The sequence below is a fragment of the Pituophis catenifer genome, unplaced genomic scaffold (genome assembly GCF_029215685.1).
Source record: "Pituophis catenifer annectens isolate HBS135680 unplaced genomic scaffold, rPitCat1.0.hap2 SCAF_1, whole genome shotgun sequence".
In the NCBI taxonomy this organism is placed as follows: Eukaryota; Metazoa; Chordata; class Lepidosauria; order Squamata; family Colubridae; genus Pituophis; species Pituophis catenifer.
Genome location: NW_027256881.1, coordinates 98,721,958 through 98,747,704, shown reverse-complemented (window position 1 = coordinate 98,747,704; position 25,747 = coordinate 98,721,958). Strand labels below are relative to the sequence as shown.

The 25,747-nt window shown below is 38.5% G+C and overlaps 1 protein-coding gene across 1 annotated transcript in view; it reads right to left on the bottom strand.

Moving 5' to 3' along the window:
- The window catches only part of HS3ST5 (heparan sulfate-glucosamine 3-sulfotransferase 5), a 126,821-nt gene extending 110,722 nt beyond the window's left edge, over positions 1-16,099 (bottom strand). Inside the window, exon 1 of the mRNA XM_070953219.1 lies at positions 16,074-16,099. The gene's annotated coding sequence lies outside the window, so the exon portion shown is untranslated. The remainder of the gene's footprint in view (positions 1-16,073) is intronic.
- Between the last annotated feature and the right edge of the window lie 9,648 nt (positions 16,100-25,747).

Below are 25,747 nucleotides of genomic sequence, written 5' to 3'. Positions count from 1 at the left end.
TTAAAAATAATAATAAAAAAAAAGTTGGTCACGCCCACCCAGTCACATTGCCCCCCACCACCAAGCCACGCCCACAGAACCGGTAGTAACAAATTTTACATTTCACCACTGGTTTTAGCCTTCTTTGCTTATACAGTGGTCCTTGCTTATTTATGTCAAGGTCATTTCCATTACTCTCTACGTATGCTCTGGAGCAGTGAGGGCAGACTTTTATCTATATGACATCCTTTCTGGTATTGGAAGAATGTTATTGTATCAGCCCTGCACTAGTCTTTTCTGAAGGCTGAATATATCTAATCCTTCAGAATCTCTCCAGACGGCATAGCTTCTGGTTCTTTTATCATCATTTTTGCTTTTCTCTGAATTTCCTGTCTTAATTTCTTAGAATCATTCTTAAAGTGAGATCAATGCAAAATAAAATGGAATAATTTCCATAATTTGGAAGTTTTGCTTCTGTTGACATAGCCTAAAACTGCCTTTGAGTTTCAGAACATTTTCTGGACCATCATGTGTCGGCTCAGATTCAATTTGCAGTCAGCCATGAAATCCTTTGCTAGCCTCATTTTCTCCTGAGATTTCACTTTTCTGACATCTGTTCTATAGGTAAAGGTAAAGGTTCCCCTCACACATATGTGCTAGTCGTTCCCAACTCTAGGGAGTGGTGCTCATCTCCGTTTCAAAGCCAAACAGCCAGCGCTGTCCAAAGACATCTCCATGGTCATGTGGCTGGCATGACTAAATGCCAAAGGCGCATGGAACACTATTACTTTCCCACCAAAGGTGGTCCCTATTTTTCTACTTGCATTTTTTACATGCTTTCGAACTGCTAGGTTGACAGAAACTGGGACAAGTAATGGGAGATCAACCCATTATGCAGCACTAGGGATTCAAACCGCTGAATTGCTAACCTTTCAATCGACAAACTCAGTGTCTTAGCCACTGAGCAACTGCGTCCCTTGTATCTGTTCTATAGTTTTGGCTTAAATTTATGAATTTCTCCTTCTCTTTTTTACTCTCAGATATATATTCTCTTGTCATGCTAAGTATATCAAAATTCTGTTACATTACATTACATTACATTACATTACATTATGTAAGATATGCAGTTGATTGGCTGATACATTCACTTACTTTTATCATTTGTTCCTTTCTATAAATATGTATCCTTTTTTTAAAAAAAAATATGTAGTTTTATTAAGTACTGTTTTTTTGACCAAAATAAAGACTTTCATTTATACATCTCTGTGACTGGGTGTTAGGGGCAAATAACCAGGAACATTCATTGGATACAAAACACAGAAGAGTTTATTATTCTACCTCTAGTACAAGAATCTATTCAACTAATAGTCAAAACTAAATTGGTGCTAGATAAGGGTCAATGGATTTCATAGGGGGCTGGACTTAGGTCTCTTTGTGGCATTGTGTCAATTCAATGACTCCAAATTGATGATACATTTAACCCCAAATTCCAGCTCAGCCTGCTGTTCTCCTACAGTGGGTCCTCTTTTATTTTCCTGTTTCTGTCTGTTTATTGTTGTTGTTGTTGTCAGACCCTTGCCAAACCTTTTGTTTTAACTTCATAGCCTTCTTCTGCTGTCCTTCGTGTTTTCTTCTCACTAGAATTGTTTGCAACTGTTTCAGCTTTTGGGAGAACCGGTAGTAAAAGAAAAGCTACCGGTTCAGTCAAAACTGGTAGTTAAAAAAAGCTGGTATTTCCGACAATCAGCTGTGCTGCGTGGTTTAGCTTTGCTAGAAAGCAGGAAATCCTGCTTTTCTTGCTATCAAAGCTAAACCGCGCAGCACAGCTGATTCCCCCCCTTTGTTGTTCTACTTACCTTCCAAAGCCTCCTTTTGGCACGTACTGCACATGCGTGCACACATAGCATGCGTTTGGCATGCAGCGCACATGCGCGGCCAACGAACCGGTAGCAAACCGGTTCAGATTTCACCACTGGCTTGTCATCATAACTAAGCTTTTATTATTATTAGGTACTCCCACTCATCTTCAGTTCTTTTTACTTTTAGCTGCTCCAGACAGCTATTTATCATTGCTCTGAATTTATTCAAATCTTTTTTGAAGACAAAGATAACTGTCTATGCTCAGTTCTAAAATATTTTATATGTTGATGTGGGAGTAAGATCATACTGAATTATTAAATTTAATTGAAACTAGCAAGTTTCATGGGAACTGGTTTGTTGCAGTGGTTAAGGCCCTAGGCTAGAAATTGAGAGATGGTGAATTCTAGTACTGATTTAGGCACAAAGTCAGCTGGGTGATCTTAGGCCAGTCACTCTTTCTCAGCCCTAGGAAGGAAGCAATGGCAACTACTTTCCAAATCTTGCCAAGAAGACCTCTGCAACTTGTCCAGGCAATCTCCAAGAGTCAAAACCTGACCTCCCTCCTCCAAATCTGTTTATAAAAGTTGCTTAAGAGTTTTATATTTTCCTCCTCTTACAATAAAATTCTTTGGAGTAATGTTTATGGATGCATCAAGCTCCAAATATAGTCCATTTTACAATATGAATGACAGAGTTTTATTAACAGTATTTACAGAACTGAAAGGGAGAAGATTTCAAGAAATTCAGCAACTGAGCTATTTTCCATTTAGAACTAATTTATCTCCTAAAACATTAGGGTGAATTTCTTTCTAATGGCCTCTCTCTCTCTCTCCCTCTCTCTCTCTCTCTCTCTCTCTCTCTCTCTCTTTCTCTTTCTCTCTCTCCCCCTCCCTCTCTCCCTCTCCCTCTCCCTCCCTCTCTCTCTCTCTGTCTCTCTCCCTCCCTCTCGCCCTCACCCTTATGTTTAAAATATAATCTACTCAGTCAATATTGAAAACCATAAGCAGAACTGGACAAAGTTCAGAATAACAGTCCCTAAAATAAATTTAATTTGCATGACAATACTATAGAAATGATATTCAAGTATAATGCTATTGAAAAAGCAAGGAAAGAAGTAGGAAAAATTAATGAACTCCAATATTGGCTTCCTAAATAAAATTAATTGCATCATTTTTTTTAAAAAAAAAACCTGCAGTTAATCCCTGGAGTGTTGAAAAACTCCAGCATTTTAATGTTCTGAAATAAAGGTTTGCTTCCCCAGCATAAAAGATGTGAATAAGAAAAAAAAATGAAACTAGGCAAGCATTGTATTGCCTTACCAAACTTGTCAGTTCTCAACCGCTGAATATACCACTCAGCATTTGGGAACAGAATGGCTTTGTTAAGTTTCTAAGCCTTCCTAATTATGCACATTTGAGAGTGCAGAATTCTTTCATTTCAGACAGCTTATATTATCTGATGTAGCTCTTTCAAAACTACTCAGAAACATCATCTGCCAGGATCAAAAGTAATTGAACTGATATCTACCGGATGCAGCTTTACTGTGTAATTTTTCATTTTCTTGAGAAGGCTTTTAACAGACAGAACATGACTACAGTCCCACAGAGGTATTCTGACATTAGACTTAATAAAGCATGAAGAACTCATTAATAAATAATGTTCTGCTAGGTTAACAAATAAAACTGAATGCCTGTGTTGAGTCCAGGAGAAAACTGTTAACAAGAATGTGGCCAAATGATTGATTAAAAAGGCTGCAACAACTCTTTTGCTGCCATACTTGACACAACCCAACATAACACTCCCTAATCTAAGGGGGAAAAACATACCCAAAGTCCATGTGTACTTGAATCAATGTATATAGCTTATTAAAGTTGAATTTTTGAGTCTAACATTTGTGAAAGCAAGTATCCATTCTACTGAATAAGAGATAGTTATCATATAAGTATCCTTTACAGAGAATACCATGGCTGTTGTTATTTCCTAGGTCCTAGGCAGTGGAAAAGATTTCCTAGGTCCTGGGTGGAAAAGATTTCCACTGCCTTCTTCTAGGATACTTTTTTCAACTTCCCATTCTAGTCTACAATCCTAATATTCATTAAAGATTATGATTCAAATTATAATCATATTTTGTCCTGCTTGGCTTCCAAGTACAGCCAAGATTGGCCAAATATGACTTGATTCCACCACATTAAAAGAAAACTGGTGCAAATAAATGACCTCCTGAGGAATATATTCTCTTTTGTATTTAGAAGATTATTTCAACTGTCCCAGAGTTCCTTATGAAAGGGGAATTATGCATATAAATGTACAAATAAAACACGCTGGCCCCATCACTTAATTATTGTCCCTACAGTTCAAAATTCAGAACAGGAATGGCAATCTCTATAAGGTTTCATACTTGGTGTACATTCAGTATGCTGTATAGCAAGTTATTCAAGCATGATGATAAAATTGGAATGTGTCTGTGTCTGCTATAGAGAAATGTACTTCTATATTTCTGGGGAAGAAATGGTGAACTGAATACGGCACTACTAAAAAAAAGAGCTGAAGACCAAGCTGAATAAAGAAGCAGTGAGTAGACAAACGCTTTGATAATTCCTTTCTGTACAAAAAGAGGTCTTGATATAACCCACAAGTGCTCCAGATAGTTGGTCCACATAAGGAGACTGCAAAACAGTGATCTCCAGTGTGTTTAGTGCTCGGGAAAAATGGGGAAGCCATCTTCCTTCAGATCACATTCAGCACTTTTATGAATACTGGATTGGCATATTTCTTTTCCTAAACACTTATGGAAATTGTTAAGTGCTTTTTAGCTATTAGGAATCTTTGGATCAACAAGTTTTACACACACACACACACACACACACACACACACTCTAGCACATTATTTGAAAGGACTAAAATCAAGAATATTAAAAAATAAAAGGAAGGAATACAAGACTGGTTTATTTGATCAAGATTAAAATACCGGTTATGTTGTTACGTCTGGTAACTTAGTAGACTTTTACTGACCAGGCCTGAAATGATGAGGCTTTAAGAATTTGTTTATAGATAAACATGAGATGGAGAAAGAACAGATCCTTTGTTACATTTTAAAAGAAGTGCTGTTACTAAAAGTGTTTATACTTGTTGTGATGAAGAGGAAATCATTTCTTTATATACTGTACTACTTTTCTTTTCCTTTACTACATTCTTATTTTTTTTCTCTCTTTGCTATTTTTTCCTCTGCATTTTCCCATTTTCCTTTTATTTTTAAAGTTTGTATTTTTTTACCTTTTAATTGTAAATTTAATAAAATTAGTATAAAAATAGCTATTGCACTTAGAAGAAAAACATTTTTAAGCAATTTGAGCAATAGGAAAAGAATGTAGCATCACTGTTGACAAAACAAATAGAAATATGTCAGTGTTTGGTGCTGATCTTTATTTGATTCTCGTGCATGCCTTGTTTGTCTTCTTAGGTGGCTTAAAGGATGTCTTGCTACAGGATGGAAAGAAAAGTTTAGATGTCAGAAAAAAATAAACCTAACTAAGCCAAGTGAACTCTCAAACACAGATTATTTCGCATAGCATATTTAGTTGGCTGACATAGCAAAATAATTAAAATGCATACCAAATCTTCTAATTTCCTCATGGTAGCCATAACAGAAGAGACGGTTTAATATGCAAATGAAAGGCCTATTGAAATTTATTCTCAATAAAGTGGGCTTAAATTCTATTCAGTGGTGGATAGCTCCCGGTTCTGTCCAGTTCTATAGATCCGGTAGTAAAATCAGCGGGAGGCTCCGCCCACCCACAGGGACATCATAAATGACGATCTGTATATGTGCAGAAGCTTCTGCCTATGTGCAGAAGCGCGCACGGCCCCATTGCGAACTGGTAGTAAAGGTAAGTAGAATCCACCCCTGATTCTACTCTACATCTGACATTATACTACACACTGATGCATATTGTTTTATACTCACATATATCTCTATAAGTCTGATTTTTTTTTCCCTGGCATATGTAATTCCAATGTTACATTTTTTTTTTTTTTTTAAAAAAAAGATGTGTGTGTGTGTATACACTATATATATAAAGGGTTCCTGCAATCATGCAGATTTATGTATAATGTGGTACAATTAGTAAACATCTGTTTCAGATATATGATTTAAATGTGTATCTCCATATAACTCAGCTATAATGCTATGTTTTGTAGTATTATCAAGTGATTTGTTCCGTGAGTTCTGCATAACATCTAGTTGCTCAGGGATATATGTGGTGTTTTGCAATAAAAGTAGAGATTATTGTTAACTTGTGTTCTGCTTTATTAATCAGTCCAACTTTACAGGCATGTATGTAAACTTTTAAAAGAAACGATTCTCCGATTGTTTATTTCACACACAATATTTCACTATTTGATGTTTTCAAAGTGTATTTCTAGCAGGACTTCTCCCCCAACAAAGGGAACACTAGAAAAGAAAGGTGGCACATATTCAGTTCAGCAGGCTTTTCAACAAAAAATTTCCTAGTTTTAGCTTTTAATCTCTAGTCCACATTGTCCAATCTCTTTCTTATAAAATTAATAGCATCCTTTAAAAGAAGAGATGAAGTTTTCAGTGCCCACGAAGTATAAACAAAATAGGCCTTACCTTGAAGGCCAAATTTCTTGATAGTTGTGTCATCGTCCAGATGTGGGCTGCTTCAGTTGGATCTGTTGCTGGCTGAGCCATAGTTTTTTTGACCATGCCCCTTGCTCCTCCCTTTGGGGCCCAGTTTGGCGAAGAAGGCCACAGGAACAAGCTCCAACAAGAACCAACATCCTCAGAAATAGAAACTGGTCCAACGGGACAACTGGAAAATAAACTCCTTTAACATTTACAAAAAACAAACTGTACAGGCCCTGAGACAGAGGGAGGGGCTGGACGATGACACAACTATCAAGAAATTTGGCCTTCAAGGTAAGACCAATGCCTAATTTCCTTGATCCAGTTGTGTCATCGTCCAGATGTGGGACATACCAAAGTTTTGGCAGTCCTAAGGGCGGGATGACGAAGGGCCTGGGGAGACCCCTGACCGGTGCACCTGTTGCAAAACCCTCCTGCCAAATGCCGCTTCTGCAGAAGCAAAGACATCTAACTTGTAATGTCTAATAAATGGCGAGGGGGTGGACCAGGTGGCCGCCCTGCAGACCTCCTCAAGGGAAGCCTGAGTTGCCCAGGCCGCCGATGTAGCCGCACTCCAGGTGGAGTGAGCAGTAATTTGACTGGGAATAGGAACCACCTGGGCTTGATATGCCGAGGCAATACATACTCTGATCCAGCGACCAACCGTTGCAGATGAAGCCTTATTCCCTAAGGAACTTGGCAAGAAAGAGACAAACAAGGCCTCGGATTTTCTGAAAGGGGCAGTTCGTGTAATGTATATTTTCAGAGCCCTCCGCACATCTAAGGTGTGCCACCTCCGTTCCAAGTTATGGGAAGGTCTAGGACAAAAATTGGGAAGAATAATGTGCTGAGTCCTATGAAATAGTGAATTAACTTTAGGAATAAAGGAGGGGTCCAGTCGTAAGACAACGGTGTCGGGTCTGAATATGCATAGATCTTCCCTAACAGAGAGGGCTGCCAGCTCTGAGATACAGCGAGCCGAAGTTATGGCCACGAAGAATGCTACCTTAAGGGTGAGGAAACGAAGATGGACCGTGCGGAGGGGCTCAAAGGGAGATGCCGTCAAGGCGTCAAGGACTCTGGGTAAGTCCCAAGTGGGATACCTATGAATCAAGGAAGGCCGTAAGAGCCTGACACCTCTCAGAAATTTTCTAATAACGGGGTGGTGAGTGAGCGGCTGTTCAGAGGGCTTGGATAGAGCTGTAGACAGTGCCGCCACATGTCTTCTAAGGGTGCTGTGGGCCAGACCGTGGTCCAAGCCATCCTGCAGGAAATCTAGGACCTGAGGAGGGGAGGCTAGCAGAGGATTGATCTGGTGGGACCTACACCATCGTACAAAGGCTAGCCAGGTGATATTGTAGATCCTAACCGTGGACCTGCGTCTACAAGCTTGTACAGTAGGAATCACCCTATCTGAATACATGTCCCACTTTAGGAGGGCCCTTTCAAGTGCCAAGCAGTCAGTTGGAGCCACTGAGGCTCCGGATGGGTCAGGACTCCCTGCCTCAGGATGATCTGGTCCGATGGAATCCTCCAATGGTGTGATATGGAGAGATTGACCAGATCCGCAAACCACAGGTGCTGTGGCCAGTGCGGAGCTATCAGGATTATTTCCGCCCTGTTGGCGACCAACTTCTGGAGCAGAGCTGGGATCAGAGGCAGAGGTGGGAAGGCATAGTGAAGACCGGGAGGCCATGAGAGGCGGAGAGCATTGATCCCTTCCGCTCCCGGAGTCGGGAACCTTGAAAAGAAGCGAGGAAGTTGAGTGTTCAGATTCGTTGCGAAGAGGTCTATGCGCAGAAACCCGAACCTGTTGCATATTGCTTGGAAAATGTCCGGATGGAGCTGCCACTCGGCATTGTCTATCTGAGTCCTGCTGAGGAAATCTGCTTGGATGTTTTCTGTCCCTGCTATGTGATCTGCTCGGATGGAGAGGAGATGTTGCTCGGCCCACTTGCCTAGACGAAAGGCTTCCTCCATGAGACGTCTCAAGCAAGTCCCCCCTTGACGACTGACATGTGCTTTTGCAGCTACATTGTCTGTCAGCACCAGAACGTGATGGTTTTGAACAAACTGTTGAAACTGTATGACAGCTAGGCGGATGGCCTTCAGTTCTAGCCAATTTATGGGGTTGGACAGGTCTGATGGAGACCAACGACCTTGAGCCACATGCGATTCGAGATGCGCCCCCCAGCCATGAAGACTGGCATCCGTCGTGAGGGTGATCCTGTTTTGGTTCATGAAAAGATACCCCCGTCTAGAGAAGGCGATGTCCACCAGTGTAGTGATTGCCTGACTGATAGTGGGACTCTGACAGTGGCCATGGTGTGAGCTTGTCGCTTTCGTTGGAAAGGCAGTAGAAACCACTGCAGGTGTCGGGCGTGAAGGCGTGCCCAGGGGACGATCTGAATGCAAGAGATCATTTTGCCTAGAAGTTTTGACAAGGTGGCCAATGGAACAGAAGGGTTTTTGTGAATGTGAGCTATCATGTCTTTGATGTCAGCTCGACGTTCCAAGGACAGGTACTGCGCCTTGATGTGTATCTATGATGGCCCCGAGGTGGACGAGTCTGTGGGTTGGTACTAAGTGGCTCTTCTTGTAGTTGACTAGGAACCCGTGTTCGGTCAAGGTTTGAACTGTGATGTGTAGATCATGTAAGGCTTGGTCGTGAGATGGAGCTAGAATCAAAATATCATCCAGGTAAGCCTGGAGTCTTACCGGTTGTTGCCTCAGGTGAGCTGCTACTACCGCCAGTACCTTTGTGAAGACCCTTGGTGCGGACACCAGGCCGAAGGGAAGGGCACGGTACTGTAGATGTTTTCCTGCGTAGCTGAAGCGGAGATATTGCCGATGCCTTGGAAGTATTGGGATGTGAAGGTAGGCCTCTGTGACATCTATAGAAACTAGAAAGTCGTTGGGACGAATCCCCTGAAGAATAGAGGTTAGTGAACACATTTTGAATCTGCGATACACTATGTAAGAATTGAGAGATTTTAAATCCAGGATTGCCCTCCACCCCCCCCCCCCCGACCATTTCGGAACCACAAACAGGATAGAATAAAATCCCTGTTTCCATTCGCTTTGAGGGACCTCCTCTATGGCGCGAATATGCAGGAGATGTTGAACAGCTTGGTCCATCAGGAGGCGTCTGGACTCGCTGGTGTAAGGTGGGCATTGAATGAAACGTGTTGGAGATGTGGATAGAAATTCCAGGGGGAGGCCAAATGTTACTATGGATAGGACCCAGAGGTCTGGGGTAGAGGCTTTCCACCTGTCTGCGAAGAGAGCCAGGCGGCCTCCAATGGGAGGCTTTGGAGATGAATTACTTACGGCCGCAGGACTGGCGGTAGCCGGAGCCATGAAAGGGCTGTGTGAATTGTCTGCCCCTATCCCGAAAGGACTGATGGTCCGAAGACCGGCTTGATCCCTGAGGGAAGCCCTGTTGGGAGGTGTTTCCATGGTAATAGGGACGAAAGGATGCCCTCTTGTAATAAGGATAAGATCGTCTGTCAACACGTGTAGATGTTGAAGGAAGAATCTTATGCTTGTCCCGTGTTTCAATGAGGAGGGGCTCAAGTGACTCACCAAATAATTTCGCTGCAGAATATGGAGCTGCAGCCAAACGCCATTTGGCCCGAAGATCTGCTGGCCACTGACGGAGCCAGATCATCCTGCGGGCTGATACAGTAGAGGCTAGGGCCCTAGAGGCGAATTTAACCGAATTTAGAGTGGCATCTGCTGAGAATTGAGTAGCAGCTATGATTTTATTAATATCCTGATGGGGCGAATCTCACTAGGGGGCACTCTTGCTTGCAATTGCTGAAGCCAAAGGATGGTTGATCGGTTGAAAAAGGAGGCTGAGGCAGCCGATTGAATTGCCCATGCAGCAGCCTGGTGGTTCTTCTTGCACAGGAAGTCTAATTTTTTATCCTCTGGTCGTAGACCCTCAGAAGTATCCCCTGTCACGTAGGAGGAGGGAGACGAAAGAGCTGCTACAGGACTGTCCACAGGGGGGACTTGCAACAGTTGAGCAAATTTGGGTGCAACCGTATAATACTTCCTATTTGAAGCAAGGGCAGAGGCCATGGTTGCAGGGCTAGACCATTGTTTCTTAACCATGTCTGTAAATAATTGAGGGATTGGAACAAAGGATTGTTCAGGAGTGGGTTCAGCAAAAAGTCCCTTTTTATGACCCTGGCTATCTTCTTGCATTTCTTTAATGTAATCATCATTGTCTAGAGCTGCAGTAATGCGTGCCTTATGTAACAGAGACTTAAATTTGTGTGGATGAAATAAACCTGTAAAGGCAGGTTGATCTTGAATTATGCCCTCATCATCGGATAAATCAGAATGGTGATCCATCTCCAAAGGAAAGGATTCACTAGCCCTTGAAGCAGCAGGGGAATGAGAGCCAGTAAGACTAACTGCAGGAGATACTCTAGCATGAGTGGAATGCTCAGAAATTATTGATCCAGAATGATGTCTTTTATAGGCATCCTCCACTCGAGAAGCAATGGCCCTTTCAATTAAAACCTGTAAGTTTTCTGGCAGATTTTTAAAAGGGTCCTCTGGGATCTGATCTTGCAAGGGAAACTCCCTTGCAGCCTGAGCTGGTGTCACATTTCTGCTAGGAGCAGGAGAAGCCAGAGAAATTATTTGACTTGCAAATGGATTTTGCAGAGTGCCCTGTTCTTCTTGAATAAGAACCCCTCCCTCACCTTCTGAAGACCAAGCTTGGTGAACTTCAACAATAGGAAGGGGGGGAGTAGCGGGGGGAGGAGAGGTTTCCTTACTGGGCACATGAACAATAGCTTTTGAAATTTGCTTCTCTAAAGCCTTATGCCTCCGTTGCAAGTCTTTTTCCTCTGTTTTAGAAGAGTGCTTGTGCTTGCAATATGCTTTTTTTCCCTGAGGCATGGTATTTCCCTCCCCGTGGGAAGAACGCTCTGCCATTGCAATAGTATACTCACTGCGATCAAGATGTCAACTGTAAAGATTTAGTTTCACTTTCGCCACGTGGTAAGGTAAACAAAAGCAGAGGATCTGGCATTAGCTCACTGGCTGCCAAGTAACACGTGAGCAGAAGAAACTTGCTCTAGAGGTGACTGTCCAGGAAACCTAGAAACAGCCCCTATAAAGCGCCTTTACAGCCACAAAAAAACCTCGGCTGTAATATTGCCACGTGGAGAGTGTAAGGAAACCTTACAGCTCTCCTGTATAAGCTCCGTTGATAGTATAGGAGGATTGCTGGCTAAAAAAGGGTTAAAAAGCTTCCTATTGACTCGTTGGTGGCAAAGCGGCAATTATCACCTTTCCAAAGTGCCGCGGCGCTTCAAAGGACCGCCCTACAGCTGTTCTGCGGTCTCGGGAGTTGAGGGCGGCGGCGGTGGCCGATTTTAGCGATTCTGGGGTTTGTCCCAGAAAATCGCTACAAACTGTGGTGGTACAAAGATTTAAACCCCCTGCGCTGTCGTTGGTGGTATAGATTTAAAAAAAAACCCACCAAAGGGAAAAAAAATTAAAAAGACGCGCGAAGAGGCTTCCAAAATGGCCGCCACCTGGAGCTATTGAAAAGCCTGATAGAACAGGCTGCTCCAATAAGAGGTATACCGGTAGGCTATTATATACAAAATAAAACTAAAAATATTTCTTAACTAGCCTAGTAGACCGGAACCTCTGGAAAATTACAAGAAAAAATTAAATAGGAAAATAAATGAAAGAAATAAGAAAATAAAAGGTAAAAAAAACCTTACAATTTAAATGCAATCGAACAGACCTGGGCTGTAGGAGATGTTATTCTCAGGCCGACTGAGCCTAAACTGGGCCCCAAAGGGAGGAGCAAGGGGCGTGGTCAAAAAAACTATGGCTCAGCCAGCAACAGATCCGACTGAAGCAGCCCACATCTGGACGATGACACAACTGGATCAAGGAAATGTAGTGATTTTATATAGTAGAAGAGATGTATGTAGAAGTATGTTAAACTGTATAACCAATAGGTTAAACGGCCTATATTTGACTGCACTATCAGATCTCGCAGACCATTCATTACACAGTGTTTTTTCAGCAGAGGTAGTTCAATGACTGATAATAAATGTGTGCTTAGTAATCCTATGGGTGCCAATTCAATAATAGAACTTATTCTCAACTCCCAATCCAATTGACAGTTCAGGGTCGAGCCTTTCCAATATACATGAGATGTTCACACAACCAAATTAAAAACTGAATTGAGGATGTGCTTTCTTCACCTCTACTTTTAAAAGAATTTTTTTTTTTAAACAAATGTTAAGAGAGCTGAATTTTTCTTACATCCAGTTCATCTGTTGTCAAATGCTTTGGACAACATTTAACAGAAGAGGCATTATCTACTGTTCTCAAAATTGTGCAAATCCTTCTAAAAAAATGTCTATGCAAAGCTCCAGAGTGCATATGAAGCACTTATCTTCCAATCAATAAAACAGCCACATCTTTTTCCAGCTGCTTTTGCGAGCTGCTCCCAGCTGTCTTTGCAGATGTGTGCATGGGAAGCCACGGTATTTCACACACACACACAAAAGTGCAGAAATAATCAGAAAACACTGCTCTAAGCTTGTTTTTTGTTTCTCATACTCTTCTTTCGAGAAACGGTCAAAGTAACTTTAGAGAAAAGGAGCACAGTTCCTCTAGTGCAGAAGCAGATGATCCTGACTATAAAAAGAGTAGACTGAAGATGTTTCAAAAGCCAAGTGATCAGGATGGAAGAATTAAACTCTGAAATAAATTAGAGATCATCTGGCAGTGCTACATAGTAGACTAGAGTAAGAAATAGGTACCATGAAGATCTACTCTTCATGTCAGGGTTCCAAGAAACACCCCCAACGAAAGAAAATTCCAAGGCTTGAGTTTCCTCAAAGTTACATTTTATTAGAGATTGGCACATCTGGGAAAACCTGAATCTGAAAGTTTCCAGGTTTTCCCCACCCAAAGAAAAGTTCAAGTCCCTGCCCAACACCCACAAGTCCATCACATGGTCCAATCAAAGCACCATCCCAACTGGAGATACCTCCCAAATCCAGCCTCCCAGGTGCAGGGCAAGACAGCCTTGACTCTCTGAGAAAGGAATGTTATTATGACTATATATCACTCATGCTCCATACAATCCCCCCTCCCAGTTTCCCACAACAGTAAATGTGACAGGCCTGAAGGCCCAATTCAAAAGATGGCTTCCAGGTCTGATACTTCATTTATCTGACTGTAGCTTTGATAGCAGATTTTCCCTCTGTTCTTCAAGGCCAAGGCTGCTTTTTATTAACTACACAATATCATCAACATATGTTCACTGTTCTTGGTTACCTAAATGTGTTAGTGTATCATCAGTTTTCAGTACTTTTTTTTCTTTTTGTGATTTCCCCCCCCCCACAACTTAAATAAAACAAAGCAGTATGCAAAATGCATAAATAACTCCTGCACAATTTGCATGTCTTGTAACATGAAAAAAATACTTCAAGATGTAAACAAAGATGTTTGTACAAGGACCAATAAATGAATATGTATAAACTGAAGATGGCTCTGCTACCACATCACTGCTTTCCTGTGCACCCAGTTTAGAAGATTATATTTCATTATGAAACCTCCATATTTTCATTTAATGCCTTTCCCTCTATTTGCTACTTTATCTCTGCTGATCCTGATAATCCCAATTCCCTATAATTCTATTGTAAAAATTATACAATATTTTAAACAGGAGCAGATCCAACAAAAAACGTATAGTCACATTTACTTTGAGTTTCCATTTAATTGCTATTAAAACCCCAAAATATGAATTTTTAAAAGTTAAAAAGAAGTATAAACAACACAAGGTTTAACTCTTATGGACAAAAGGATAATTTGTAAAACGATTTGCAATATACTGATATACAGACTTAACACTGTTTTAATTCTTACCTTCCTTCTGTTAGTCAGTTTGGTATACATAGAAGTTAATCAAATTTGATAGATGATAGATAGATGATAGATAGATAGATAGATAGATAGATAGATAGATAGATAGATAGATAGATAGACAGACAGATAGATTGATAGATGATAGATAGAGGTAGGTAGGTAGGTATCCATTCAGCATTATCACTATACAATACAGACTTCAATGCAAGAAAAAAAAGGAAGCGCAAATGCAATTTTTAAAAACCAGATAAATAAGCTTTTGAAGATAACTTGAATCTTGAACATAAACAATTTTGTATGCAGTGGAGACACTTAGCAACATGATAACATCTTGTTTGTGCTTGAAATACTCACTTTCAATGGAAAAATAGAGGCAGCATAAAGGAAGATGTAAAAACCTACAAGAAAAGAATGACTGGAAACAGAATATTGAAAGAGAGAGAGAGGGGGGGAAGAGAGAGAGAGAGAGAGAGAGAGAGAGAGAGAGAGAGAGAGAGAGAGAGAGAGAGAGAGAGAGAGAAGAACCAGGAAAAACCTGAATTCCATAAGATAAATGTACTGCAAAGACAGTAGGCTTCTTTAATGGCTTTTCCTCTTTCTGAGCCCAAGATTCTTCTCATTAAATCAGATTCTAATCCATCCTGGTGAATGATCTTATTACTGCTTTTTTCCCTGCTTGTTTATATGGCTGAAATTTTATGGTATTTTAAATCTCTTTTCTGATTGTTGTATGCTGCTCAGAGTGCCAGAAAACAGCAGCACAGAAAGGAGAGGAAAGGAGAGGAGAGGAGAGGAGAAGACAAGAGAGGAGGGGGGGGGGAAGGGGAAGGGAAGGGGGGGCACGGGAAGGGAAGGGAAGGGAAGGGAAGGGAAGGGAAGGGAAGGGAAGGGAAGGGAAGGGAAAAGACATTTTGATAGAATTCACATATATGTAATATAAATGCATATTAAATATCTAAATAAACGTATTAAGGTAAAAATATTTATGATGTAAAAACTCAAAGGTTGGATTGAATCTCTTGAACTTGAGTATTATGTCAAGAAAGTAGCAAAAGATGGATGGGTGAGAAGTAAAAGTATGTTTCTGAAATGCAGCTTCTTTTTCTATAGAAGTAGCAATAGTCATGGTAATCTACCATGTAATCAATCTTTCCTTCCTATGTTTAAGATCAATTTTATACGATGAAATATTTATCAGGGAAGTAAGATGGAATTTGGAAAAGGTTAAACCCTTTATAGTTAATGCCAGATCCCAAAATATTTTTCCACATTCATATTCAAAAAAGCACTGGGAGATCCAATCATTAACTGTTGATACTGCATCCATTTTTTTCCCTTTGATAATTAATTTCCAACCCAAAATTCTTCAATTCCTAATCTATCACCAAACGCTCACATTCAGTATGAGCATTAGCTATTTTTTTTCTAAGTGTGAACCAGAATCCCCTATAAAATATGCTCAGTCTTAGGCTTTGAAAGAAGTAGATCAAATAAAAATAAATTACTGATGCATTTACAGCAGGAAATGCACCTCCACAAATACTTCAGAATAAAGGTTGTCCTTTCTGTAGCTCAGAAAATATTATAACATACAGTAAATGAAAGCATAGGCAAGTTATATGCAGAAATACAAAATATTGACACTGTAGGCTTTCAGAGTATCACTAACCTTTTTATCCTTTTGCTCATCCAAAGGATCTGATACATCTAGTTTTGATCACGAATATTCAAGGCAAAATTTATGTCAGCCGGTCTTCAGTGCTTAAAAGTCTTCAGCATTTATGTAAAGGACCAGTGATGTGTTAAAAAGGTGTCCAGAAACAGAAAAGATACATAGACACTTCTTCTCAATTGTGTTCTGACTTCTTAAAGCTGTAGAAAAAAGAGGAAAAAAAAGGTAATTCTGAGTAATGCAATTACATACATCCAGAACAATAATGACCGTATATCTGAGTTACAGATAATGTAAATGCTCTGATTTAGCATCCAATTGTATCTTCTTGAAAAGAATTGTTAATGATTTTATATTAGTTATTTTTACATTGAGTGTTTCTACAAGTAAACTCTCCACCACGACATGAACATGCTTAAATAGAGAAAGTTATGTTCTGGGGGAGCGGAGACTTGAAAGAAAATATTCAATTTATGATGACATTCAACCCATATTCAACTAGTAAGTCTCTAAAATTTTATTGTTACTGTTTTTGTAATGATGTTTTAAATGAATGCAGTAGGTTTATTACATTTAGGATTATTAAATCCAAATTGGATATGAGTATTAAATATATGGCTAAAATGTCTTTTGAATCAGTGTTCAGCAGCTGTAGGACTTAAGATCAATCCATGATAGAAGTTCTGACTCAGTGGCATCTGCAGAGAGTGTCAAAACAAGCAAGATGGCAATCCTAGCATTGGTGGAGTATATTATCTTTCCTGTTTTGATGCCGTTATTGACACTACTGCTCCAACAATGAAACTATGATGGCAATACCAACATTATGGGTATCCTTAAATGGTGGTTTCAAGTTTTTTTTTCAAAAGAGAAAAAGCAGAAGAAGATCATCTGTAGGTAACAAAGTCATTGTCAGATATTACTGCAACATTTCCATTATTCTCACCACCATTTCCACTACCATTTCCTACCCTAGGTACATCTCTATCTACTTTCTCCATGCTGTCATGACTATACAAGTCTTGATCATGTTAGTTGCCTTTTTGCTCATCTAGTTCCAAAATGTTCTAAACCTTTCTCATAAAGCAAACATTCAAAATCTCTGATCACTTAGGTTATCCTTTTCTATACTTTTGGAGTTGTACTATTTCTTCCCACATGGGATGATCCATGCAATAATTTTCCAGATTCCAAAAATTTTAGTAAAGGCATTGCAATGTTTGCAGTTTTATTTTCAATCCTTTTCATATTGATCCCCAGTATTTGTATTTTTCAAAGCTGTGGCACATTGGATTGGTACATTCAGTTGACCATTCACCATTATCCTTCTCATCTTTTGTACTACCTTCTCTTGTTGGTATCATTATTATGATTATGTTACTTTGTTGTTTGTAGTTACACTGAGAGTTTATGCAATGGAGAAAAATTTCTTATGTGTGTAATCACACTTGTCCAAATAAAGCTGTTCTGTTCTGTTCTGTTCTGTTCTGTTCTGTTCTGTTCTGTTCAGAATTCTTCACAATCATTTTTACCATGTGAATGATCTGGTATCATCTGCAAATTCAGCATGCTTTCTACTTAGCACTAGATCCAGATAATTTATTAATAAACTGAAAAAGCACAAATTAAGAAGTGAAAAAGCACTAGCCCTAAATTAAGATCCTTTAGGGAGTTCTTACTTTTTTTCATTGAGAAAAATCTTTATTCCTAATTAACCTCCTAACTTTCCTCCCCAGAAGATCGGCAAGGCAAATCTTATTTTCATGGAATTCATGCAGATTTTCCTTCAACAAGGTTGTATTTCTATATGCATATTTCATTATTGTTTCTATCCATTTCTCCATAATATACATTAAACTGAACGCATTATAATTTCTCAGATTCCCTTAAAGGTAAAGGTAAAGGTTCCCCTCGCACATATGTGCTAGTCGTTCCTGACTCTAGGGCGCGGTGCTCATCTCCATTTCAAAGCCAAAGAAGCAGCGCTGTCCAAAGACGTCTCCGTGGTCATGTGGCCGGCATGACTAAACGCCAAAGGCGTATGGAATGCTGTTACCTTCCCACCAAAGATGTTCCCTATTTTTCTACTTGCATTTTTTACGTGCTTTTGAACTGCTAGGTTGGCAGAAGCTGGGACAAGAAACGGAAGCTCACCCCATTATGCGGCACTAGGGATTTGAACCACTGAATTGCCGACCTTTCGATTGACAAGCTCAGCATCTTAGCCACTGAGCCACCATGTCCCTCAGATTCCCTTAGGTTCCTTTTAAAAGTTGGGGTTTTATTGAATGTTTGCCTTTTAGCACTGACCCTTATTTGTGAGATAAGCTTTTTACTAGGGGAAATGCAACCAGAGTTCTACAATTTGTTTCACAGATTCTCAAGATGTCATAGAATAATATTTCCCAAGCTTTGCAACTTCCAAATGTGTGGAAATTAATTCCCAGGGTCCCCAGCTAGCATGCTGTTGCTGAGAACTGTGGAGGTTGAAGTACACACATCTGGAAGTTGCTTTGATTGGGAATCACTGTTCTAGAATGTCTTTTTTTGGGGTTGCCTTTACTTGTTCTCTTTCCTCCCCTGAAAGCTTATACCGTACCTAATGCATGCTTAGGTACCTTATAATTTTTGTAATTAAAGTGAGGCACAAATAATTCATTTTTTCTCTCTCTCTGTTGTCCTGTTTCTCAACAATGCTATGATGAATAAAGGCAGACAGAGCCTGCTTCGGAGTTTCTCTATTGGAGTTTTTCTATTAGAAGCTACAGAAACTATTAGTAGCAGATAGCATCCAGGTCTGCCAAAGTAACTACGAAGTTCTTATTTTTGAATCTTCTGAAAAATTGCACAATCTCTTCAATTTGTCTCAGATTCTAGGAATATCTTTCAACTCAGCAACATCCTTCTGGTACCCATGCATTTGAAATGCCAAACTAGGAAACAGGGAGGGAAGTAATTAAGGGATAAGCAGCTTTCGTTTTCTAAATGCTTCATTTCATTGCTTTCAGAGCTTGACTACAGAAATTTAGTTTAGTTTCTCTTCCTTTTAGTTTAAAAATGGGGATGATGATTAGGTGAAAATGAGTTGCTGCTGAAATACAAGCTCTTTTTTTTTTTTAAAGTATGCTTTTCCATATGCATTTATCATCCTCTCTTCTGAAAAGGCTGTCGTTACATTTAAAATATTATCTGTGCTTTACGAAAGAAGCTTTTCTTAAATGTTTCCTTCCAGAGAAATCTTGAATTTAGTATTTAAGAGGCAAACTAAGCTAACTGAAAAGTAGATGGATTTTTTTAAAAAAAAACAATCCCCTCACCTCTTCTTAAGAATATTTTTAGCTCACACTACATAAATAACTACTGCTACATTAAAGCTGAGAGGTAGGATAATTCAGTCAAAAATGTCCACCTTGATAAGAAAATCTCTACCTAAGAACTGCATCCTAATAATTGAGGAATGTAAGACTCTGATCTTATGGAATGGAGGTAATGAATGCATGTGAGGAAATAAATAAAAAGACTAAAACGTATGTCAGAAAGTGTGAGCCACTATCATCTAGGTTGTTGCAAGTGTATATGAAAGTAAGAATCTATAGTTTGATGATTGCTGTGTGTTACACTCCAGTGAATGTTAATAAGGTTTGGGGAAAATGATGCAACATTTTGAATTAATGAGATCCAAGGGGAAAACTGTTCCATTAGAGGACATGAAGCACTGGGTAGGAATGGGATGAGAGAGAGGGAGGAGGGGGGGAGGGAGACAGAGAGGGAGAGAGAGAGAGATTACAAGAGGGAAGGAGAATGGTGATTGGTGGATATCAGCTCAAAAATGGTCTCTTTGTTTTGACTGCCTATACACAGAAAATGAAGAATAAAAAGCATGTTTGATTGTTTATGATAGACGAATACAAGAATTAGTGAATGATATAGCAGTAATGAGTGGGTACTAAATGTGAGATAGACCTTTTTTTTTTAAATAATGCATCTTTAGAAAAATGAAAATGAGGAAACTTCAGAGGGAACATTTTATAATTGAATGATAGTGACATGATAAGGAATAAAATTGAAATGAATGCTACAAAGGTTAGCCTCCTTCCCTCAAACAAATAATGAAAATAAAATAATAAATTTATTTCCATTATGCCTGGTTCTTCAGATTTTAGGCAAATAAATGCTGTGACAATGTCTAAACATGCTAAGGCTGAAAGTGTAGACGGAGTAACTGGAGAAATATTAAAATATGGAGAAGTTGCATGGCCATTCCACAGCCAGCTATGGAATGGCCAGGCAGCTTGGTCAATACATATATGAAGACAGTATCTGTGCTGGGTGATTGGAAGAATGCTTCTATTTCCTATAGAATAGAAAAGATAGCAAGAATGCACAAACTACAGAGGATCAAGTTTATTATGCATGCCAGAGTATGTGTCTGGCAGAATTCTGGTTGGAAGTCAGACAAAGAACAGCGTTTGGGAATTACAGTATGATTTTATACTTGTGGGAAGTGTGAAGTCAAACGCTTTGCTCATCACTGATTATTGAAATAATTATGGATGTGAGAAAGTTGATTGAACATTGCTTATCCCTGAAAGCCTTTGCTTGTCCTATACAGAAACACCATTGAGCTACCTGAGTTCAGGTCTCATTTACAGAATGGAGAAGAGGAGGTATAGCTCCATCAGATATGTGGGATTTTCAATAAAATAGCTTTAGCCTTCCTTAGTAATTAATTTCCTGGTCTAGTCTACCTAGTGGAACTAACAAGTATCACATCACACTTATCAAAAACCCAGTCACTAATTCAGTCACTTTTGTGTATTTTTCTCTCTCCAGGGCATTGAAAGGACTATTTCAGAGAATTGGATTTCCTCTTTCCTAAAAATGGTAGTGTATTCTAGATATCACTAATAGTTCCCAAGGATTGTTAATTACTATTCTGCTGTTGAAATGTCCTTGCCCCATTGAATGCTATTTCCTCAATCATTAATACTTTGTCCTTCATTTCCCTTTCCCATTAACTATTTCCATTGTGTCTTTCTTCCATAAAATCCAATCCCTTTCTCTGAATCATTTTCACTCTGGGTTGCAAAGATTCACAGTTCATGGCATCTCTGGAATCTTAATTGACTACATATTAAAGTAAACATCTCACTAATTTGAGAACACGGTACTAATTATATTTAGGTATTTATAAAGAGAAAATAGTTAATGAGTATAGCTAGCAGTAAAGTTATAGGACCCTGTCCCACTCTTTTGAAGCAGGAAGTAACTGATAAAAGCATTTTTCTCCTAATGCATGCATAGTCTTTGTGCATTTGATAAGGCAGACACAGAAATAGTTTTTTTAAAAATTCCAATATTTTGATTCACAAATAATTCTGTAAGTGGTAGGAATCATAAAACAAATTGCTACAATGTTGTTTTTTCTTAAAAGCCTGAATAATACATTATTTGTAAACTTCTGGTTTAATACATCAACAGAAAGAAGAACTGTGTCTCTATATAATAATTATTTAGCTTTGGTGAGACAACATTTATTATCAATTCTAATGTGCCAAATTATAATTATGAAATCAGTAACTTAATTGGCATCTAGGGTGATGAAAACAAGCTAAACCAATGTTATGATTGGAACGCAAGCACCTAGCTCTTTCAAAATTTAGCCTTACTCTCAAATATTAAATCAAGAGACAGCTAGCTGCTAAGATACAAAAGAAGTTCTAAACTGCAATTATATTCATAGCTACATGGAGAACCAGTTGCTCATCCTGGTAAAAACAGAAAAGAGAGGGGGGTGATGAGAGAGATGACAGAGATTCTAAGTCATATAAACCATATGTTAGACAATACAAATATAGGTACAGTCTATAACAAAAGTACATTGCTTGAGGTCCATACATAAAATTAAAGCAGGTGAAAGCTCCTACAAATACATACGAAATAACTGAGTAGGGATATTGTTTATCGGCAAATAAATAGGAAGAAATACTCTCATCTTGTCAGCTTTATGGCATTCAATCTATATCCTAATATTAGATGACTTGTTGCTTTGGGCACTAACAGAAAAATTAAAAGGTTTTATATGGAAGGATGATTAGCTTTCATAAGGATTTAAAAAGTTGCTCAAAGTTAATAGATTACTGCACTGTAAGAAGTGTGTGGCTTGATGTGTGTGTTAATTACTTTAGGGTAAGCGTAAGTATGAATGGGTTCATTTTATTATATAATTATTATATATATATTATAATAAATATAATTATAGGTTCGAATCATTAGTGCTGTGTAAAGGGGTGAGCTCCTGTTACTTGTTCCAGCTTCTGTCAACCTAGCAGTTCGAAAACACATAAAAAATGCAAGTAGAAAAATAGGGACCACTTTTGGTGGGAAGGTAACAGCGTTCCGTGTGTCTTTGGTATTTAGTCATGCTGGCCACATGACCACAGAGACATCTTTGGACAGAGAGGGGAACTTTTACCTTTAAGTATGCTAGGTTATGTTGTTGGATGAACAGTTATTCAACATGAAAGAAGCTTCATCAATCAAAAACAAGAGTGTATACGTTTGCTAAACACATATCAGCAATAATGTAGTTTTTAATGTGTTTTTAATGTGCTTTTGTTATATATATTAGACCTACTGTATGCCACCCAGAGTCTTCTTTGAGTTGGGTCGGCCTGAATAATTCCAACAAACAAACAATATGCACCGACACACTATGCTGAAAGATAAGATATATTATGCCTTAAATGACTTATAGCATTTTATACCTAATCAGAGACAATCCAGTCTGGACTATTTTAAAAAATGAAAAAGGTATAAATATAATTTAAAGGAATAAAGAAATAAATATTGCAGTCTTCACAACAAACTTCTACCAGGGCGGATGAGAGGCGAGTAATTTCTATATAGCAGACTGTCCTTATATTCAGCTTCTGGGTTTTTATACTAGGTGGAATCAAAAAGATTGCCCTGGGAATTCCTAAGGATCAGCAGCCTTACAGTGGCATTATAAATGTTGGCTCTTGCCATCCACGTTCTCAAATTGGTTAATATCCAGTCTATGAAATTATCTGTGCTGTCGTAGCTAGCCTGTCAAATCTGTCCTGATTAGCTTACCGGCCAAAAAAACCCCTCTCCAACTTGCTTCAATTTCCTTCTCTGAAATAATTCTATCATATGATTAAATTTGCCACAGTACAGTTGTACATTTCAATTATATGCTCCACCTCAGACAAGACCACTGAAAAAAGAATATCATGGAAAAGGAAACATTTGAAGGATACGATATGGAGCCATGTGATATCATAAAAGGTTGACCAGATGAATTCTAAAGAATATGGTTAGCTATCTCTGTTTCTATGAAGTTTGATGTAGTAACATCAGCTCTCAAAGAGAGGTGTGCCTTCTTTGGGTGTGCCTTCAAGTCATTGTTGACTCTTGGAAACTGCACAGGCTAATGCAAGAAAATGCAGTTTTCTTGGGAAGATTTCAGTAGTAGTTTGCTATTGCTTCTTTCCTACGGATGAGAGTGAACAATTGACTTTATATGGCTCACCTGAAACAAGAACTCACTGTCTCCTGGTTTCTAGCCTGGTGCCTTAACTACTACCCCTCACTAGCTCTCCATCTTATAACATTTTGTAAACATTTTGACTTTTTTCCTAATTCTGGTAAGTATTCCAGGCTTAAAATAGCCACGCTGAATGTTTTGTGAATGTTTCAGGTTTTATCCCATGCATGAAACAAAACAATCTGTTTGTTCCAAACTTTGTTCAACATTTTTTCAAGTGTTTTGACATTCCACAATCCTCTTATGGTATTTTTTTTAAAAAAATCCATCTAAACCATGCAGCCAATGAAAAATAAACAGTGCTGCCATATTTACTGCCACTGACTGCAATTAAGTGGAATAATGGAGTCAGCTGCAAAAATTTTGAACTGTGCAATCCTATGCATTACTGACACTATTATTCTATTAAGCTTTCAGATAGGAAATGCAAATACTGTGTTCTGTAAGGCAAATTAGCCAATTCAAAAATAAAAAAGGCCTATGCAATGCTTTCCTTGCTGAATTCAACTCTGTGGCCACTTTTGTACTATAATGGAATTATTTCATGGCTAATTCTACTATTTGCTTTGATAATTTGTAAAGGCTTTAAAAAAATAACCCCATGTAAAATTTACCTAGCATGTGGATGGTATATAGTGCTCAGTACTGACATGCAATGGATGCCCTTTTTTTAAGCCACAGGACAAAAGCAGAGGGAACAAGAAACTTCTTTCTCACTCCCTTTTCCTCTATAACAGATCATTTCAGCTTTTTCTTTTTGCCAGAGCAGAGAATTTTCAACTTTTATTCTGTCAGAATACAGAACACTCATGGAGTTTTGACTTTCCTCTGTCCAGAGAACTCTTAGGACATTCAACAAATATACCAAATTGAGCTGCACAAAATTCAATTTACTTTTTTAAAAAAAACCATATCATTGGAGTTTTTTGAGCATTTTCTCAAGGACTCTGTACAGAAGCTGCTTCATCTTCATAGCATTTTCTGAAATGGTTGTATGACTGCAACATTGCCTTTTCTGACATCTCTTATGAATTCTTCACTCCCTCCTTTTTAATTTGAAAGAGCTGCTGCAATTTTATTTCACATTATTTCATCATCTTGCCTCAGTAATACCAATTATCTTGTTTGTTTAGACAGAAACTGAAGCAGATTACTTATTCATTTTCTAAATATCACTTTCCCAGGATTCTTTGAGTTTCTTATTTTTGTCCCCAGTTGTTTCATTATATTTTATAAAACATTTTCAGGTCTTTTATGGTTTTTAAGAATTCATTATAAAGTGTGTTGCTTTGAGGTCAGAGAGTTAGCAATTTTGAAGTAATAATTACTACCAATACATATCACAATTATTTTCTTATACCAGTTAGCTATTTATTTGTGATAGAGGTCTTGATAAAACCTATAAACCTGAAGCAAGGGATGTTTCTAAACTGTTTGTGACATTTCTGAATTATTAGGTAATTGTACCATTGAAAGATAATTGAATGTTTATTCAAAAGGAACAAATAAAAAGGTAGGGGAATTACACTATATGTTGAAAGTATCGAATCCGTCTCAAAAATCCAAGTGAATGAACATGGCAATATTAGAGACAACATCTAAATGAAAACAAGTACAGGGACAAATAATAGCAAAACTGTTGTTGGGGATTACTATTTCCTGCTCAGTCAAGAAGCAAATGTACATAATAACTTCCAAAAGCAAGTGAAGATTTTTTTTTTTTTCAAAATACATGAAGCAATAACGATGGATGATTTTAATTATACCAACATCTGTTGGGGGGGGGAGGGAAACTCTGCCTCAGAATAGATTGAGATTAGTGAAGGAAGCTAAAAATAACAATGTGTTCCATAAAATATGTTTTAAAAAAATAAAATATGATAAAACAGTTGAAAAAACACTGTCCATGGCAAGATATTAATAAGGCAAAGTGTCTTAACTCCTATTTGGGTCCAGTCATTTTCAACTAAAAATACGTTTCTATCAGAAAACCATGAAAAGGTGAGCTTGAAATCTGAGACTAACAAAAACTTCAAGAGGAAATATATATTTATTCTAAATGAGTTTAAATGAATTGTCCTTTGGGCACTAAAGGTATTTG